The 6014-nt window shown below is 44.2% G+C and overlaps 1 pseudogene; it reads left to right on the top strand.

The window, feature by feature from the left end:
- Positions 1-700: 700 nt before the first annotated feature.
- LOC121100729 lies at positions 701-5825 on the top strand (annotated as a pseudogene).
- Positions 5826-6014: the final 189 nt, after the last annotated feature.

Here is a 6014-nt window from a genome sequence, read left to right as displayed (position 1 = left end):
TAAAAAACTGACTTCTGGCATCTTTATATAAATAATATTTAAGACAGACAATAAGGACACAAGAGTGTATAACAGAATTGCACTATAAAAAACTGACTTCTGGCATCTTTATATAAATAATATTTAAGACAGACAACAAGGACACAAGAGTGGGTTATACACAGTCCATAAATAAATAAGTAAATTTTGTAAATTAACATAATAATATAGAAGTAAATATGTGTGTATATATAGATATGTATATACACATACTTTTTTGTTGTTGAGTAGGATCCACACCCAATGTGGGGCTTCACCTCAGACCCTGAGATTAAGAGCCACATGCTCTACAAACTGAGCCAGCCAGGCTCCCCAATGTCTTGATGTTTTCGTGGTCACAAATATCAAAGGCCTGCTTTTTCTTCTTCTTCTTCTTCTTCTTTTTTTTTTTTTTACAAAAATCATCTTTCTGGCATTCTTTTCTTTTTAAGATTGTATTTATTTATTTGACACAGAGAGAGTACAAGCAGGGGAAGCATCAGGCAGAGGGAAAGGGAGGACCCTGGGATCATGACCTGAGTGGAAGGCAGATGCTTAACCATGAGCCACCCAGGCGCCCCCCAGAATTTTTTTTTTTTTTTTAAGATTTTGTTTATTTATTTGAGAGAGAGAGAGAGAGAAAGCAAGAGATAGAGGGGGAGAGGCAGAGGGAGAAGCAGACTCCCTGCTAAGCAGGGAGCCCCAGGTGGTGGATCCTAGGACCCCAACCCAGAATCACGACCTGAGCCAAAGGTACGTGATTAACCAGCCGAATCACCCAGGTGGCCCTGATTTTTCTATGAAATGTAGACTTCAAGACCAAGTGGTAAAAGTTAGGGGTCCTGAATCAGATTGAGATCCCACCCAAATATCTCCAGTTAATATATTTAAGTTACTTAACTGGTATGTGTTTTCACTTCCTTGTTTGTAAAAAGTGAATTGTATTAATATCTACCTCGGAGAGTTGTTGTGAGAATTTAATGGGGGAAAAAAATTTAATGGGATAACCCAAAATAACCCCATGCTTATCACATGGGGAATATTTCCAGTAGATGTCCACTACTGTTATTAATCATTCTACTATATTTTACTGTGTCATGGATTGGAATATTTGGAAGTGGTGAGTTGGTATAAAGGATGTATTTTTATAAATATAAAGAATTTGAAAAGTGCTCGAAGGAAATTACAACTAAAATAGAAATTTTGGGAAAGATCAGATGCAAGTATACGGAGAAGGTAAGTACATTTATTTAATACTTACACATTTAGCCACATGATGTCGCTGTCCACCACAAGCTATTTCACCACAAAAGAAATGCGGCATGCGTTATGTACTCAGATGCTGCTTTTCCTCACCATCTTTGAGATACGGGCATGATAAGGTTATTGAAGAAAAAAATTAGGAACTCAAATTATTTTTTGAAGTTTGGATCGAGGCACGAATGACACAATATTTGGGAAAGGCTTGCAATGGTGTTTTCATGGAGAGAAGAAGGTTCAGGAGCCCGGCGTTTACTGCTTTCGCTTCTGCTCCTCACTGTCTGGGAGACTGGGAGCGGCCAGGTTCACTACTCGGTCCTGGAGGAGGCCAAACACGGCACCTTCGTCGGCCGCATCGCCCAGGACTTGGGGCTGGAGCTGGCGGAGCTGGTGCCGCGCCTGTTCCGGGTGGCGTCCAAAGGCCACGGGGATCTTCTGGAGGTAAATCTGCAGAATGGCATTTTGTTTGTGAATTCTCGAATCGACCGGGAGGAGCTGTGCGGGCGGAGTCTGGAGTGTAGCATCCACCTGGAGGTGATCGTGGACAGGCCGCTGCAGGTTTTCCATGTAGAGGTGGAGGTGAAGGACATTAACGACAACCAGCCGGTTTTCCCAATGGCAGTAAAAATATTATTTATTTATGAATCCCGGCCGCTGGGTTCTCGGATTCCGCTAGAGGGCGCATCAGATGCAGATATTGGAGTCAATTCTCTGTTGACCTACAGTCTTAACTCTAATGATTATTTTACCTTGGATATTAAAAGAAATGATGAGAATATTAAATCCCTTGGACTCGTGTTGAAAAAAGTTTTAAATCGCGAGGACACTCCTGAACATCACTTACTAATAACGGCAGTTGATGGTGGGAAACCAGAGCTCACCGGCACTACTCAAGTGAAGATCACCATTCTAGATGTAAACGACAACGCCCCAGAGTTTGAGAGGACTGTATACAGAGTCAGTTTATTTGAAAATGCACCAAACGGTACCCTAGCAGTGATTGTTAACGCCTCTGATTTGGATGAAGGAGTAAATAAGGACATTGTATATTCTTTCAATACAGACATGTCAGCAGATACTCTTTCAAAATTCCACTTAGACCCAGTTAGTGGATACATCAGTGTAAAGGGTAATATAGATTTCGAGGAAACTAAGTTATATGAAATCCAGGTAGAAGCGACAGATAAAGGAAATCCCCCAATGGCAGGTCACTGCACGGTTCTGGTGGAAATTTTGGACACCAATGATAACGTACCTGAGTTGGTTATCAAATCACTATCATTACCGGTGTTAGAAGATGCTCCCCTCGGCACGGTCATAGCCCTAATCAGTGTGTCTGACCGCGACTCTGGTGCCAATGGGCAGTTGACCTGCACCCTGTCACCCCACGTTCCCTTCAAGCTGGTGTCCACTTTCAAGAATTACTATTCGCTGGTGCTGGACAGCGCCCTGGACCGTGAGAGCGTGGCGAACTATGCACTGGTGGTGACAGCGCGAGATGGGGGATCGCCTTCGCTGTCCACCACAGCTAGCATGTACGTTGAAGTGGCCGACGTGAACGACAACGCGCCGGCATTCGCGCAGCCCGAGTACACCGTGTTCGTGAGGGAGAACAACCCGCCCGGCTGCCACATCTTCACGGTGTCTGCGCGCGACGCCGACGCGCAGGAGAACGCGCTGGTGTCCTACTCGCTGGTGGAGCGGCGCGGGCGAAAGCGTATGCGCTGTCGAGCTACGTCGGTGCACGCGGAGAGCGGCAAGGTGTACAGCTGCAGCCGCTGGACCACGAGGAGCTGGAGCTGCTGCAGTTCCAAGTGAGCTGCGACGCGGGGCGTGCTCTCCGCTGGGCAGCAACGTGATGCCAGGTGTTCGTGCTGACGAACGACAACGCCCGCGCTGCTGCCGCTGCCTGGGAAGCTGGCGGCAGCGAGCGGCGCGCTGAGCGAAAGCTGGTGTCGCGTCGGTGGGCGCGGCCACGTGGTGGCGGGTGCGCGGTGGACGCGGACTCTGCTACAACGCGTGGCTGTCGTATGAGCTGCAGCCGGCGGCGGGTGCGCGCGCAGCCCGCTTCCGCGTGGCGCTGTACACGGGCGAGATCAGCACGACGCGCACCCTGGACGAGGCGGACTCGGCGCGCCAGCGCCTGCTGGTGCTGGTGAAGGACCACGGCGAGCCGGCGCTGACGGCCACGGCCACTGTGCTGCTGTCGCTGGTGGAGAGCGGCCAGGCGCCAAAGGCGTCGTCGCGGGTGTTGGCGGGCGCGGCGGGCGGAGGCGGCGCGGTCGGATGTCAACGTGTACCTGATCGCCGCCATCTGCGCCGTGTCCAGCCTGTTGGTGCTGACGCCTGCCGCCGTACACGGCGCTGAGGTGCTCGGCGCCGCACGAGGCGCCAAGGCGTGCGGGCCTGGGAAGCCTCCACGCTCGTGTGCTCCAGCGCGGTGGGGAGCTGGTCGTACTCGCAGCAGAGGCGGCAGAGGGTGTGCTCTGGGGAGGGCCCGCCCAAGACCGACCTCATGGCCTTCAGCCCCAGCCTTCCACCTGGTCCCATTGGCGGGGATAGAGAAGAGCAGCTGAATGTGGACGTTGATCTTTCTGCTAAAGTGAGTACAGTTTTTAAAATCCTTTCAAAATGTCCTTGTTTTTTATTCCGCATTGTTTTTACTCTTTTTGAAACATGTTTTTGGTAATTGGTTTTCCAGGATTTTATGGTTAAAATGTTTGAATTTCTTTGACTCTTTTTGCACTAAATCATCAATAAGTCATGAGAACCATACTTGTAGTTTTTTGTCGTCGTCGTAGTTGTTGTTGTTAGTTGTTCAGTAGTGGGATTATTTTATTGCTAATGCATGAATAGAAACTAAATATGTTTTCCTTGATGAATTGTACTGTTAAGGATATTTGACTCCAACTGTGGTGTACTAATCCTTGCTCAATGCTTCAATAGCTTTTTGCCACTTTTCATTTGGAACTCTTACATATGTTAGTCCAAATGTTACTGACCCATTTTATGAGTTCACCATAAATCTCACCACTTCCTGTTTGTTCTTTATATCCTCAGTTTCAAATATTAGTTTATTAAGCCTGCTGTGTCTTTGAAGTCTCTTTTACTCACTCATTTATGTGAACTCTTAATTTTTTCTTTCTACTTGAACATGACTCATTTTAGTCCTTGTGTCACATTTGGTAATACATTGTATTGTTGCTAGTTTTCCAATTGGGTAAAGAAAACCACACACACACACACCATAATGATAATTTTGTTGCTTAGCATATCTTTGTACATCTTAAGTTTCTCACTACTTTTATTAGTAAGTGTTGAAAATTCAATAGGAAGTGAAATTTTATACTCCGGTATATCATCATTTAGAAAATATTCTTTTTGAAAGTATATTATTAATTTTGTTAAGAATTGTTTTCCGTCAGAACAATTGGTTAAGAATACTACTCTATATTTAATCTAAAAACTATCAGGGGTGCCTGGGTAGTGGAGTTCTTTAAACATCTGACTCTTGGTTTCAGCTCAGGTGTTGATCTCAGGGTCTTGAGATCTAGCCCCTAATGGGGCTCTGCCCTCTTCAGGGAGTCTACTTAAGACTATGTCTCCCTCTGCCTCTGCCCCCCACCCTGGGCTCTCTCTATCTAAAATAAATAAATCATTAAAAAAATTTCTACTAGCAAACTTATTAATCATTAAACTATTTTCCAAACAGTATTAAGGATGCTAATGACCAAAAACTCCAATAAGTTAGTGTTATTATTCGTGAGTGTTTTCCTTTGAGTACCATCCTGTCCATTAATGTGTGTTATATAGTACATAAAAGCTCCAAATAACTGGAACCAAATAAAACAAAATGAGATTATTTTGTAGTCATTTCCCTATTTGGCATTTGATAATTTCTCCAAATAGATGGACTTCCATTCAAGTTTCCTTGCCACTGGAAACTGAACCTTAGCCATATTAGAGACTAGAAAACAAGTGATTATTTCTAAACCATGAAAGATAAAAAAAGAATACTAACCTTCTTGTGGGAGGTCACTGGGTTTCAGTGTATACAGTTATATAGAATATTTTTCTACATGAATTATAACTACGACTTCCTACTTCCTGTACAAGCTTCCTTGCTGAAACCTGGTTAATACTCGACATCGTGGGTGAAGCTAACATATACAATAGAGAGATAATCCACCTTTTCTGTCACCATCCTTTGTTGATCCCTGTCCATCAAGTGTTAGCCACAGCATGTCCCACCTGAGTTCACATGTTATTTCATTTGGCCTGGTTTTCATCCTATTGTAATTAACAGGGTCATCCAAAGTTGGATGTGGGACTTCAGTCTTCAAATTGAGCTCTCCTCTTCAAATTCTCGCCTAACAAGATTCTCAGTTAATAAGACATTGTCAAGACTTTTGAGTTTTTCTCTTTAGAGATATATTGCTGCTACACCAGATGAATACAAATGGTTCTCACATAAATATCCTTTATATTTTGTTGCATTCCTCATCTATGCATATAATTATTTTCAAAATAAAGTAAGTAAACGGGGAGTCTTTTTTGGTTTCTTCCAGTGTGTTTGACATTTATGATCATTTTGTGCAAATCTACGGAATGGGTCTTCAAACAGAGAAACTACTCTGATTCATGTTTTAATTCAAAAAAGATGTTTTCATGTGTGTGAATATGGCTTTTCATAAAATGGAAGCATAAAGCTATGTTCAGTAGATTGATTTTTTTTT

Source organism: Ursus maritimus, unplaced genomic scaffold (assembly GCF_017311325.1).
Source record: "Ursus maritimus isolate PB19 unplaced genomic scaffold, ASM1731132v1 scaffold_5, whole genome shotgun sequence".
Taxonomy (NCBI): domain Eukaryota; kingdom Metazoa; phylum Chordata; class Mammalia; order Carnivora; family Ursidae; genus Ursus; species Ursus maritimus.
Note: the sequence above shows the minus strand (reverse complement) of the source record. Positions and strands in the feature narration are given on the sequence as shown.